The sequence below is a fragment of the Malus sylvestris genome, chromosome 7, assembly GCF_916048215.2.
Source record: "Malus sylvestris chromosome 7, drMalSylv7.2, whole genome shotgun sequence".
Classification (NCBI taxonomy): Eukaryota; Viridiplantae; Streptophyta; class Magnoliopsida; order Rosales; family Rosaceae; genus Malus; species Malus sylvestris.
Window position 1 is genome coordinate 16,858,071 of NC_062266.1, and position 15,341 is coordinate 16,873,411.

Consider the following 15,341-nt stretch of genomic DNA (forward strand, 5'->3'; position numbering starts at 1 on the left):
GGTTAGACAAGGCATAGTTCTAGGGCATATTGTTTCAGAAAGAGGAATTGAAGTGGATAAATCAGATCTTGTACGCTACTTACCCTCTCCTACTTCGGTTCGAGAGGTTCGTTCGTTTCTTGGTCATGCAGGATTTTATAGGCGATTTATCAAGGACTTCTCCAAGATCTCAAACCCTCTTTGCCGTCTCCTCCAGAAAGATGTGGCGTTTGACTTCAACAAGGAGTGTGAGAAGGCGTTCAATCACCTAAAGGACATGCTAACTTCGGCCCCTATCATAGTTCCATCGGATTGGAGCCTTCCTTTTGAGCTTATGTGCGACGCTTCCGATTATGCATTAGGAGCTGTTTTGGGGCAAAGGAAGGACAAGAGGCCGCATGCTATCTATTATGCCTCTCGGACTTTAAATGATGCACAATTGAATTATTCCACCACTGAAAAAGAACTTCTAGCTGTTGTATTTGCTTTAGATAAATTCCGTTCTTATTTGCTTGGTACTAAAGTTATTATTTATACTGACCATGCAGCATTGAAGTATTTGTTCACCAAGAAGGAGGCCAAACCACGACTCATTCGTTGGATGCTTCTTCTCCAAGAGTTCGATATCGAAATCCGGGACAAGAAGGGAAGTGAAAATGTGGTGGCTGACCACTTGAGCCGTATGGTACATGAGGAGGATGCCGTACCTATCATGGAGACATTCCCAGATGAGCAACTGATGTCCGTCAAGGTAAGTGAACCGTGGTATGCTGATTTGGTGAATTATTTGGTGTCTAAACATGTTCCTAGTGAATTACTTAAACACCAAGGTGATAAATTGAAGAAAGAGGCACGGTTTTATGTGTGGGATGACCCGTATTTATGGAAATATTGCCCTGACCAAGTTATACGTAGGTGTGTGCACAATTCTGAGTTTAATGCTATTCTAACATTTTGTCACACTTATGCTTGTGGGGGACACTTTGGCACTAATAGAACAGCACTTAAGGTATTAGAATGTGGTTTCTATTGGCCTACCATCTTTAAGGATGCTAGAACATTTTGCATGTCTTGTGATAGATGCCAAAGAACGGGCAATATAGGTCCTAAACAACAAATGCCGCAAACCCCCATTTTTAGTGTTGAAATATTTGATGTTTGGGGTATTGATTTTATGGGTCCCTTTCCTTCGTCACATGGATTTCTTTATATATTACTTGCTGTGGATTATGTGTCGAAGTGGGTGGAAGCAAGAGCCACCCGAACTAATGATTCTCGAGTGGTTGCAGATTTTGTGAAAACTAACATTTTTGCAAGGTTCGGAATGCCACGCGTGCTCATCAGTGATGGAGGTTCCCATTTTTGTAATCGAACCATCGAGGCGTTGCTCAAGAAATACAATGTCACGCATAAGGTGGCCACACCTTATCATCCTCAAACGAGCGGGCAAGCCGAGGTTTCGAATAGGGAAATCAAGCAAATTCTTGAGAAGACCGTGGGGCCTACGAGGAAGGATTGGAGTTTGCGTTTAAACGATGCATTGTGGGCGTATCGCACTGCCTACAAAACCCCCATTGGGATGTCACCTTTTCGGCTCATCTATGGGAAGCCATGCCATCTTCCCGTTGAGTTAGAGCATCGTGCACATTGGGCCGTCAAAACGTTTAATATGGACCTTGATGCCGCAGGTTTACATAGGAAGCTCCAATTGTGTGAGCTTGAGGAAATCCAACATGAAGCTTATGAGAATGCCCGGATTTACAAGGAGAAGACGAAGGCATTCCATGACAAGATGATTCGTGCCAAGACGTTCTATATTGGGCAGAAAGTGTTGTTGTTCAATTCTCGCCTTCGGTTGTTTCCGGGTAAGTTGCGTTCCAAATGGGTTGGTCCTTTTATTGTCACTAATGTTTTCCCTCATGGTGCAGTGCAAATCAAGAGTGCAAGGACGCAACAAGAATTCAAGGTGAATGGGCATCGATTGAAGCCCTATTACGAGATGTTTGAGGAACATGTCGTGGAGGAGGTACCCCTCCATGCCGTGGCACCTAGTCAAGCTTAAACGGAGGTACCGTCCGGCTGGAAGACGTTAACGCAAGCGCTTCGTGGGAGGCAACCCATGCATTCGACAAAGGAAGACCTAGAGAGCATTCCAATTCCAGATTTGCGTTCCTAAACCCTTCTCTTTGTTGCTTATTTAGTTTCTGCCATGTTTAGTTTGTTAGTATTTGTTTGTTTGTTTATGTGTTTTTGTGTTAGTTTATGCTTTGAAACATTGAGGACAATGTTTGATTTAAGTGTGGGGGGGTAACCAAAGTGTTTTGATGCAAATTCGTAGGGTTTTCTCACTCATACTTCCCAATGTTGTTTCTTGCTGTTTTTAGGTGTTTTTAAGCTGTTTTGGTGTGTTTTAATGTGTTTTGATTCAATAATCCGAAAATACCATAAAAATTTGAAAAATTGTTTCAAAAAACCCAAAAAGAGTTGTTTTTGTGTGTTTGTTTGTGTCTTAGGGTACCTTCCAACACAATGATGAGGATTCGGTTTTTAATTGCATGACTGTTAAAGAGAGTTATAAACATGGATGAAAGTTTGATTTACTCTTGGTTTATGCTTGGTTGTGGTTATAACTTATGAATTCACATGTAATCATAAAGAAAAAAAAAATTAGTTTTTGTAACATGTTTGAAGGAAGGAACTCAAACTAACGCTACAACCTTGTGAGACTTGAGCCTAAACATTATTTGGAGAGTTAAAATCTGTGCATTCTTGTTTTGTAAAGTCGTTGCATGATCTCACTATTCTTTGCTTGGTTATTACTTAGAAGGCGTTTCATCCCTTTAGTTCCAAATGCTAGAACTCATGCCAATTTCATTCAAAACATTTCATTGAATTGCATAACACGTATTCAAGATGAAGTTGTTTAGTAGTTACCACCATAGCCAAAAAAGCCTTCATTCCATACATTTGTTTTTGTAGGTTGTAGCCCCGTTGAGCCTTGTTTAGCCTATATTGTTTGTTAACCCACGTTATCCTTACCTAGCCTAGATTAGGACCATCCATACCCTTGTTCTTAAAGCATAGTAAGCATGACTTAAAATGAATTCCTTTTGATCAAGGGTGTGCAGAAAACAAGTGTGGGGGAAAGTGAGCCTTGTGTATTGTGTGCCAAAGTCTTAAATGAGGCATGGGGTAGAAAAGAAAAAGAAAAGAAAAAAAAAAAAATTCGTAGGAAAAAGAAGAAAAAATGTGAAAAGTGTGAAAAAGAGTGAAAGAGCATGAAAATGAGCTCTAAGGTGTTGGTTGTTGAAGAAAGGGTCCAAAACATTGAATTTGACCCTAAGTGTTGCATGAATTTCCCCTTTGAGTTTAAAAGTTGATTTTTGCATTCAAAAGTGAATTCTAAGTGTCAATTTCATTGCTTTGCTTACTATTGTTTTAAGAACGTTTGTTACCCTTCACCTTTCTTTGTTAGCCAATACCCCAAGCCCCATTACAACCCTTAACTTCTATCTTGAGTGTTGTGTATTTCAATTTGTGGAGTTTGGGATTGGTATGAGCATATGGTGTCACTGGTTCTCGCGTCTAAGTAGTAGCATTCCTTTCATGAGATCATATACATGCTTATTAAATTCAGAAAAAGCTTTCCTTGTTATAACATATGTGAGCATTCGTTTTTATATTTACATCAATCTTCTCACATATAACTAGTATAGGGTGTGTAGTCAGAAAATCTGTGTGAAAATTGAGTGCATATCTAGTGAGGAATTGAGCAAATTCTCTAAGGCATGTTACTAAGTTCAAAATCATGTTTTAATTGGTTAAATGTGAACTAGTATGTGGTGACTCTAATTAAGTATGTGCTTAAGTGTAAAGATGGCTAAAATCTGTGGGAATGATGATTTTAAATATGTCATGTGCATTGGAAATCCCTGAGGCAAACGTTGGAAGGTTTAGGTTATTTTTGTTTGTTTTGTTTCGTTTTGTTTTTCTTTTGTTTCTTTGTTTTGCTCGAGGACTAGCAAAAGCTAAGTGTGGGGGAATTTGATAGGAGCATATTTATGCGCCTTAGTTAGCTAGTTCTTATGCATTTTCGTTATGTTTTCGTCGTTAAAGTAGTCTTTTGAGCTACTTTCATGTGTTTTCAGGCTTAAAGGGCATATGACATAAAAGGATGCAAATTGGAGCCTTTTGGAGCAAAATGGAGCTTAGATTGGAAAGTACATGCTTGGAGCACAAGGAATGGACGAGTTTGAAGGGCAAAGGAGCTTAAGAAATGAAGAAATGAATGTGAAGAACAAAGAATTCAGAATTAGAAACCAAAGTTTCTAAAGTTGGAAGTTTCTATTCTTGGAGGTTTCCATTTTCGAGAGTTTCTATTCTTGGTTTTGGGCTTTCTAGAAGCCCTATCTACAAACCCTAACCCTAGCCCACTAATTTGCCGCACCTAGGCCTTTAAAATTTCTGATTTCCTTGCCTTGCAAGGCATTCTAGAAGCCTAAACCCTAGCCCACTAAACCAGCCGAACCCTAGGCCTTTTCCCTTGCAAATTCTGATTGTTTTAACCTATTTTCTGGTGGATTTGGGTTTCTAGAAACCCTAATCTGATTGCTAGGGTTTTTAAGTGCCTATATATACTCTCTTAAACCTCTTGGCCGAATCTATCACCCCCCATATCATCCATTCACTCCAGAAAATCATTCTAAACCCTTGCCGCAACCACCAGTCCCATTCTCCCTAGTTCTAAGTCCTAGCCGTGCCTCCCTAATCCTTTTAACCCTTCTACCCTCTTCCATAGCCATCCATCCACCATAGCCGTGCCTTCCCACCACCATCACCACCTTGCGCAGCCACCAAAGGAGGAGAAAGGAGGAGTGCCGTGCAGTCCAAAGGAGGAAGACACCTTGCACATGCAATCTGCCATTAGTGGAGTGTTTGGAGTTCTTTCTTTCTTTGTTTCTGTTTTCATGTTTAATTTAAATTGTTGTTCAATTATGTTAGACATGTGGAACTAATTCCTTTATAGTTAGAGGTGAATTTGAAGCCATGGACATATGTTTTATATGATTTGATTTCTTCCAATTATGATTTCAGAAATTGTGAATGTGATTTACTTATCTATTTGATTGATAACTTGTTTATGTATGTGGGTTGAGGGTCGACACTTAATTTGCATGCCTAAACTTGATGCTAGGATATAAGGGAATTTCACCTAATCGTTATTAACTTGTATTCATAAGTAGTGAAAGTCGCTAGTCACGATTGTGTTAAGTGAATCCTAGGCAAGAGTAACATGCGTATCCCATAGTTATGAATGCCTCGTCAATGCTTATGATTTCCATTGAACTTAATGATCTTTGATATGTGTCTCTATCATGCGTATTCCATAGTTAGGGTCCTTGATAAGAATAATTTGGTTGTAATGCGTATTCCATTCAATTCAATGAATCTAAGGAAATCTGAGAATTAATTGGTGCAATCTAGTTAATTTGGGGCATTGTCATTCATGGTTTGTTGAAAGAGTAATTGGAGATTGAGTTGTATGCATATGTTCATGTGTGGATAAGGAATCCTCTAACTAGCTTCTCACCATTCTATTTAATCACAATCTGTTTTGCTTTACATTTGTTTTTAAAGTTTGAGTTTTAAAGTTTTAATTTCGTCAAAATCATTCCCCCATTTATTTTAAAGTGTTAGATTAGTTAGAAATCCATTTAGTTGTGTTTTTAAGTGTTTTGAGTCAAGTCATAGTCCAAATTCGTCCAAACTAGTGTTAGGTACTCAAAACTGCCCAGAAAGTGGTTTTAAGGCAGTTTTGAGCCTTTTAGTTGCTGTTTTGAGTTTTTAGTTTGTTTAGGTGTTTTAAACCCTAGTTTTGCATTAATTGAGTCTAGTTTAGTGTTCTACATTATATTTTTATGTTCTTGAGTCAGTTTTACATTGATTAGCATCCCTAGTTAATCCCCGGTTAGAACGATCCCTATTTGCTCATATACTACAATTGTCATCCATAGGGTTTAATTTGTGTGTCAAGTTATTCTCCTCTTCTTCGAGCATCAGCTGTTCATCCATGTTTTGGCTTGGTTTGGATGTCTTGGGTTCACCTCCAACCTCCATAGCACTTTCCAAAGTGATAGCATCATGGATTTCAAAATCTTCCTTCAAATTTTCAATAGTTGAGTTGGAGAGTTCACTTTGCTCTTGAATTTGTGCCGTGAACTCCATAATCTCTCCAAGTTGATTTTTTCAATTCGCTCATCTCCTTAGCTTGATTGAGCATTGTTTCATTTTGATTTTGCTGCCCCTGCACCAAAAAGCTTAGTAATTGAAAATTTTGATCACTATCCGTGGGCATACTTGAATTTGATTGGAATTGTTATAGGGGAAGCTGTGGTGGCTGCATAGGTGTTAAATAAAACTCCTCAGATTGCTGCCAATATCCATCTTGTTGAGCCTCCTTGGCTTGATTTTGTGAGCCCTGCACCAAAGAATTTATTTCATCAAAAATTCGATCATAATCTATTAACATACCTGAGTTTGATTGAGCATATTATATATGAGGTTGTGATGGCTGCATAGGTCTTGAATAGAACTCCTATTCTTACTGCCAATATCCACCTTGTTGGAATTGATGAGGTTCTATGTAATCTGAATAATCTTTCCAATCCGAATTGTAAGCATTGGAAAACATGTTGTCCCATGATTGGCTATGGCCTTGATAACCCCAAGCATCTTCATTCACAGCGAATTGAGAACATTGATGAGTTGGATATCCTTACCCATAGAACATTCCACATGTAGGGACATTCGGCATATTGTGACAATTAAGAAGTAAGTTTCGCCAATTGAGCTTGAATGGTAGCAAAATCCATGTCTTACTTCTCTAGTACCTGAAATCAACAAAACTAAATCAAATATCAAAAGTAAAAATAAAAGACACAAGCAGAAACAAAGTCAGTAACTAAAACAAACGAAACGAAAAAGAAATAACGAGGGATTTGCAAAGTTGCTAATCCCCATCAACGGCGCCAAAAACTTGGTGTGAAAATTAACTTAACACACAAATTTAACCCTCTTTTGACAACTGTAGTATGAGTATAAGTAGGGATCGTTCTGGATCGAGGATTAGGAGGGCTTGCTAATAGCCTCTACACTGAATCAAAAACATAAAACTAAACTTAAAAATACTTAACAAGACTCACAAGACTCAAAGCAAACTTAAAATACTCAAAACAACTTAAAACAACTAAATAAACTTAAACTAGACACTAGGAATGACTTTGGACGAAAATTGACTTTTACTTGAATCAAAACATTTAAAAACACAAATTAAAACAGATTCTAAGTAATTAGACACACTAAAGTAAAGGGGGATGGAGTTTTGGACGAAGTTGAAACAAACAAACAAGTATGAAAAACTAGACAGATTGTAAAACGAATTTGAGAAATAAGATGACGGATGGGATAGCTAGAGGCTTTTTCTCCACACATGATATGTATGCAAACAACTCGATTTCCAGTTACTACTTCATTGAATTATGAATGACAATGCTCCAAATTAACCGTGACATCACTAGTTAACTCTCAGATTTTCCTTGTTTTATTGGATTGGATGACATCATTCGACAACCCAAAACATTCTTCAAAAGTTCCATACATGACATCATAATAGAGATACAATCAAAGATCATTACGTTTAATGAAAATCATAAGTATTGACAAAGCACTTGCAACTATGACATCATGTCACTCATTCTAGGAATTGAACTTAACGTGATCGTTTATAAGCGACTTTCACTACATGTGAATATAAGTTTGTAACGATTATGTGAAACTTCCTTATATTCTAGCAACGGATTTATGCATGCCAATTAAGTGTCGACCCTTAATTAACAAATACAAATAAGTTATCAATCAAATAGTTAAGCCAATTGCATTCACGATTCAAGAGTTCATAACTGGAATTTATCAAATCATATTACACACATAATCATGGCTTTGAAATCACCCCTAGCTAAGAGGGGTTTAGCCACTCATATTCATAACAAAACGAAAGAAAATGAATTTAAACATTGGAAACAAAAGAAAGAAAATACATAAATGCTCCAACGATCCAAGTTGGACAGCAAGCACGTCCAAGCATTTTCCTTCCCTTCCTTTGCTACGGCACAAGGTGTTGGTGAGTGTTTGAAGGTTTGTTTGTATGGAGGAATGGATGTAAAGATGAATGGATGTGTTTGGATGAAGGTTGTATTGAAATAGGGATGAATGATCAAGCAAAAACTAAACTATATGGCTGCCACACACACTTCCTTTTATAGAGTAAGTGCACGACAATGGAGGGAAATTGGTGGTGTGTGCAATGATTCAAGGGTGAAAATGAAGTAATGATGCAAAGCATGGGGGGTAAAATGGAGTGGTGTTGTAGCAATGAGTGCATTGAGTGGTGTTTGAAATGATTCAAAGGTGAAAGTGAAGTGATGATGCAAAGCATGGAGGGTAAAATGGAGTGGTGTTACAGCTAGGGAACATGAATGATTGTGCACATGGTAGAGAAAGGAAAGGGAGGTGGAATGGTGCATAAATGAGTCAAAGGTGCAGCAAGACTCATGATGCATGGCATGGGATTCCAAATGTGGTGGATGGTGCATCAATGAGTGCATGTAGTGGAGGTAAAAGTTGTATGAAATCTAATGGGTGAAGGGGACAAGAAATGTGCAGCAATTGAGTGCAATGATTCAATGTTTTGATGCATGAAATCAGAAATAATGAAGGAGACAAGGGTGGTGCACGGCATGGGTGGATAATGAGTGTAATGGTGCATGAAATGAGTGCTGGAAATCTGGTGCATGAAGGGGACAAGGGTGATTATGCATGGCATGGGTGGAAATGTGAGTAAGTGGTGAATCAATGAGTGCAAGGAGGTGAAAGGATATTGTGCACATGGTAAACAAAGGAAAGGAAGTGGAATGATGCAACAAATGAGTCAATGGAGGGAACATGGATGATGATGCACGGCATAGGAATCCAAAGGGAGTGCAATGGTGGTGCACGACAATGATGGAAAGGTGAATGGTGGAGTGACACCCCTTTGTGGCTGAGCTCTTTATCCTTTTTACATTAATTCTTCTTTCTCTTTAACACATTCCTAGCCTCTTTAGTCTTCAATTTCGTCCATCCACCTTGCTCCATGCATGTGATATCCATTCCAAGTCCAAAACTGCTCCAAAATGCACCAAAATGCATCTTATTGCTTTATAAGGCCCATGGACCTACAAACACACGAAAATAGCTTAAAATACATAATTAACTAAGAAAAAACAACATAAATGCATGAGAACAAGCTAACTCAGTCGCATAAATATGCTCCTATCACATTCTCTCTCATATATTTCATTTTTCTTTTGGAAAAATAATATGGTGATGAACTTGGAAAATTTTGATTTTGTCGCACTTGACATCACTTGAAAGAACTACCTTACATGAGTCGTAGATCTTAAGATCGGGCGAAAGCCATGATCTTTCGTCGCTACATCCATTAAGGATTAAAGGGCGAATACCTGATGGTTGAAAACCCAATACTTAACAATTGAAGACCCATTGGCTCTTTGGAATACCTTGAGAGATGGATATAATGACCAGAATAACGGTGATTCTCCCGAGAGCTCATTATGATTGGACACCTGCGAAATTAAGATTTTAAGTCAGTTGCTAAGTATAATTCTCCAATGTTTAGAATCAACTCTCAAATGAAACTTTGTGGGGAGAATGTCATTGAAGCCGACATTCTGGAAAAAACATTCAGCAGCAATATATAGATAACACGATTTTATAAAGTACAATTAACTAATAACAGTACTTCTTGTGGTCAAACAGAACAATGAGGTTTTGATGAAAAATCATCGATTTCGACCAAGTAGATCAACACCATACTCAAAAAGTGAATGTTGCTTCCCTTGAAGCAAACACTACCTCATTTCGTGGCAGTAACTACAAACGAGGACTTGACCATAAACGAGGCCAATGGAATGAAATTGGTAAAATCCAGGATTTTCATAGTTATAACCAGGGTCTAATGTAACATCCCACATCGCCCAGGGAAGTGGATCCTCTAAACCTTATATATATATTCTCATCTCTACCTAGCACGAGGCCTTTTGGGAGCTCACTAGCTTTGGGTTTCGTAGGAACTCCGAAGTTAAGCGAGAAAGGGGCCAGAGTATTCCCAGGATGGGTGACCCATTGGGAAGTTCTTGCGTGAGTTCCTAGAAACAAAACCGCGAGGGCTTGACCGGGGCCCAAAGTGGACAATATCGGGCTATGGTGGAGTTGAGCCCGGGATATGGTGGGGGCCTGAGTCGGGATGTGACAATTTGGTATCAGAGCTAATCCCTGGTTGGATGTGTACCAACGAGGACGTCGGGCCCCTAAGGGAGGTGGATTGTAACATCCCACATCGCCCAGGGGAGTGGATCCTCTAAGCCTTATATGTATATTCCCATCTCTACCTAGCACGAGGCTTTTTGGGAGCTCACTGGCTTCGGGTTCTGTAGGAACTCAGAAGTTAAGTGAGAAATGGGCCAGAGCATTCCTAGGATGGGTGACCCACTGGGAAGTTCTGCTCGCGTGAGTTCCTAGAAACAAAACCGTGAGGGTGTGGCTGAGGCCCAAAGTAGACAATATCGTGCTACGGTGGAGTTGAGTCTGGGATGTGGTGGAGGCCCGGGTCTGGATGTGACATCTAAAGAATGATCCAGTCTCAAGCTTTAAGAATGCAAATCACTATAAAGGAAAAACTCATATGAATAACGCTCCCAAAAATTGTTAAGGAGGCTGCCATAACAATTGCCCAATCTCGTGTTTGTTACTGCGCTGGACAAACGTTAATAGGATTAGCCCGGACTCACCCAGACTAATAGGGTCGCTAGAGGTTCTTAGCGAGTCCCCCAATGTTAGAATACCTAATATCTAAGTATGGGTCAGCATGGGTTATAGCAATTAAGGTTTTGATGTAAAGTAGCTAGGACTTAGACTATGCAAAGCATGGGTCTACGTATGGTATGCGATGTCTTCCGTGTGACTCACATCACCTCTTCTCTTTTATATATTTCATGCCTTTGTAATTTCTTAAACACAATTAATATACAAATCTTCCAAATTATCACATGGTATCAAAGTAGGCTTCCTAAAGAACATGTTCTCTGAAATCTTTTGAAATGAAAGAAGAAAATATTCTTGATGTTTTATCCGAGAATGCCCTTGTTCCTTCATCAGTCTCCTCAAGTGAAGCTAATGGAAATCCCAATCAACGTCTTTGCTTCATACTTCTAACTGAGTTTAATTACCTTACTTGGTTAAGAGCTGTTACTTTAGCTCTTGGAGGAAGATCTAAGCTTGATTTCATCAATGGAACTGTCGTAACTCTCGAGGTTGGTGATCCCAAGTATGAGGAGTGGTTGTGCAAGGATCAACTCGTCATGTCCTGGTTGCTTAACTCAATGGGCTTAAAGGTATCAGTAATCTTCAGCTTCTCATAATCAGCCTTTAATTTATGGAAGGTTGTCAATGAGATGTATAGAAATCAAAACAATACAGCCAGGATATTTCAATTGTAAAAAAAGTATTTCTGTTCTAAATTAAGATGGAAAGTCTTAAGAAGACTGAAGTCTATGTGGAATGAGTTGAATCTTTATCGTCCTCACACCACAGATCCAACAATTCTTCTTAAACGAGCTGAAGAAGACAAGATCTTTTAGCTCCTATGAAGACCTGCGAAGCCACATATTGATGAGTGTTGAATTGCCATCTCTCAATACTATATGCACTATTATCCGGCGAGAAGAAGTAAGAAGAAAAGTTATGAGTACTAAGGTTAGTAACCCTGAGTCCAGAGCCTTCGTTGCAAGTGACAAAAGGTTCGAAGGGAAAAACTTCAAAGTAAAGAAAGGAAAGATGCAATGCAACCATTGTGGGCAGAAGAATCATCTCATAGACACTTGTTAGGCTTTGTATCCATATCTTAAACCTAACTTTGCCAAGCAAACCAAGTCTAGTCGTAGTGCAAGTCAGGTATCTCGCTCATAGACTGCCTCAACTGTTGAGACCTTCACATCTAATCCCGTGGTTCTTTTGAGTGAGTTCACTTCCTTCATTCAGGAAAATGATGGAAACAATCCTCATAAGCGAAACAGTGAAGTCAGCATTGTTGATTTATTTGGGCCATTCATAAAATTTCTTCAGACAAAGGCATCATCTTCCGCTGATATGTCAGGTATTCTAAACTCATTTAGTACTGCACCTGCATCCAGAAATCTTGCAAATGTTTGGATAATAGACTCTGGAGCAACTGACCACATGACAAATATAAAAAGAGATATGCATGAGTTTAAAGATGCAGTTATTCCACAGTTTGTTTATGTTGCTAATAGAAATGGTGTATCAGTCTTGGGTGAAGGAAAAGTTAAGATATTTGATACAAATGTTGAATTAACTGCTCTATATGTGCCCTCTTTTCCATTCCAGCTTCTATCAGTTGGAAAGTTGACCAATTCTTTAAACTGTGATGTTATATTCTTGCCATTCAATGTGGTTTTCCAAGATCGTATCACGAAGAAGAAGATTGGTGAAGGCATTTATACAGATGGCCTCTATATGCTCTCCTTGCAACCGGTTGAAGCTAGAGGTCTTCAAGTTGGATTTTTGCAGAATCATCTATTATGGCATAGACAATTAGGGCATCTTTCTAATCTTGTGCAATCACATCTCTTCCGAACTTCAGGGAATGTGATGACTCAAGATTGTGAAGTTTGCCATTTTTCAAAACGGACGAGGTTGCCCTTTGATTCCTCATCAACCAAGTCATGTAAACCTTTTGAGATTGTGCACTCTGATGTTTGGGGGCCTGCACCCTTGGATTTCTGTGATGGTTTTAAATATTTTGTCACTTTTGTTGATGATTTCTCAAGATGTACTTGGTTGTATTTGTTGAAATAAAAAAATGAAGTTATTTATGTGGTCCAAGAATTTCATGGTCTTGTTACAAATCAATTCTCAACCCAACTTAAAGTTTTAAGGTCAGACAATGGTACTGAGTATATGTTCAATGCCTTTACTCAATATCTAACTTGCCATGGAATAATTCATCAAACAAGCTGTGTTGGTACTCCACAACAAAACGGAGTGGCAGAAAGGAAGAACCGTGATCTTCTAGAAAAAAAAACTCTATCACTTATGCTTCAAATGAGTGTACCCAAGAAATTTTGGTCCCATGGGATTCTTACTACTGCATATGTGATTAATAGACTTTTAAGTAAGGTTCTCAAGTTCAAGTCACCATTTGAAACACTTAAGGGCAGGAAAATCAACTTGTCTCATCTTCGAGTGTTTGGATGTGTTTGTTTTGTTCATATTCAAAGATTGCATCGAGATAAATTGGATCCTAGAGCTGCAAAGTGTGTGTTCTTAGGATACTCATATGTTCAAAAGGGATACAAGTGTTATGATACAAAATGCAGGAAACTCATTGTGTCTAGAGATGTGAGTTTTGATGAGAAAGTTCCTTTCTTTGCAAGTACCAGGGATGAAGATCTTCTGGGGGAGGATTTTCTTGGCCAAATTCCCATGCCAATTGTGGAAACCAACATGCAACCTCATCACCCTTCCGTTTTAGACCTACCAAGCAATAACGAAACTTCAATTGCTCCAAATGAGTGTGATCAACCATCTGACATACTCGTTGATAATGAATTAGTTGAAAGCACTGACCAGAATCACATTTCGTCCGAAGAGAATCTTGCTACTACTCCTGAAGTGAACATTCCAAGGAGTTGAAATCGAGGTAAGCCAGCCTGGTTTAAAGATTATGTAAGCTACACTTCAAGATATCCTATAGAAAAGTATCTTGAATACTCAAGGGTATCTCCTTCTCATGCTGCTTTCTTAAGCAAAATCTCAGCCTTATATGAACCAAGCTCATTACAATAAGTAATTCCCAATTGATCTGGCAAACAGCGATGGATGAGGAGTTTAAGGCTCTAAATGAAAGCAAAACTTGGAGCATCACTAAGCTATCTAAAGGGATGAAAGCTGTTGGGTGTAGATGGGTGTACAAGACCAAATTCAAGAGTGATGGTTCAATGGAGAGATACAAAGCTAGATTGGTGGCTAGAGGTTTTACTTAAACCTACGGTGTAGATTACAAGGAAACCTTTGCTCATGTGGCAAAGATGAACTCAGTGAGAGTGCTTCTCTCAGTTGCTGTCAACCATGATTGGCCTTTATTCCAAGTGGATGTTAAGAATACCTTCTTGCATGGAGAACTTAAAGAAGATGTGTACATGCATTATCTCCGGGACATCCACAAGAAGGAAAGGGCATGGTTTGCAAATTACATAAGGCCATATATGGTCTCAAGCAATCACCTCGAGCTTGGTATGCCAAGCTAAGTTCAGTGTTAGAGGGCATTGGGTTTAAAATGAGCAATTCAGGTTCCTCATTGTTTGTGAGAAACAGTTCAGCAAGTAAACTTGTCGTTCTCATCTATGTTGATGATCTCATTGTGACTAGTGACAATTTGACAAAAATTTAGAGGCTTAAGGGTTTTCTCCACAGAAAGTTTGCAATCAAGGATCTAGGAACTCTGAAGTACTTTCTAGGAATTGAAATTGCTTCATCTAGTAAAGGCTTGCTCTTGAATCAACGCAAGTACATACTAGATTTACTCTAAGAATAAAAAATGCTTGAAGCAAAACCAGTGGCAACTCCAATTGCTTGCAAAGAGAAACTAGGATTAGATGGAGATTTGTTGACAGATGTTGGTTTATACCAAAGATTGGTAGGGAAACTTATTTACCTTACCATTACTTGTCCTGATATATGCATGTTGTGAGCCTAGTTAGTCAGTTCATGCATTCTCCATGATCAATTCATTTACAAGCTGTTTGAAGGATCTTGCGTTACTTGAAGGGTACAATTGGGACTGGGATTGTGATGAAAAAGGTTGGAAATGCTCACATCGTTGGCTATATAGATGCAGATTGGGGTGGCTCCAAAATTGATCGAAGGTCTACTACTGGATATTGTACATTTGTTAGGGGAAATTTGGTGACATCGAAAAGCAAAAAACAAAATGTGGTAGCTCGATCAAGTGCAAAAGTTGAATACCATGCCATGGCCTTTACTACCTATGAGTTGATTTGGCTGCAAGGTTTGCTCCACAACTTAGGGTTCAAGACAACATAGCCTATGCCTCTTTTTTGTGATAATCAAGCTATTATTTACATTGCATCAAATCCTGTTTTCCATGAAAGAACCAAACACATTGAAATGGACTGTCATTTTTTTCGAGAAAAAACCCAATCCAA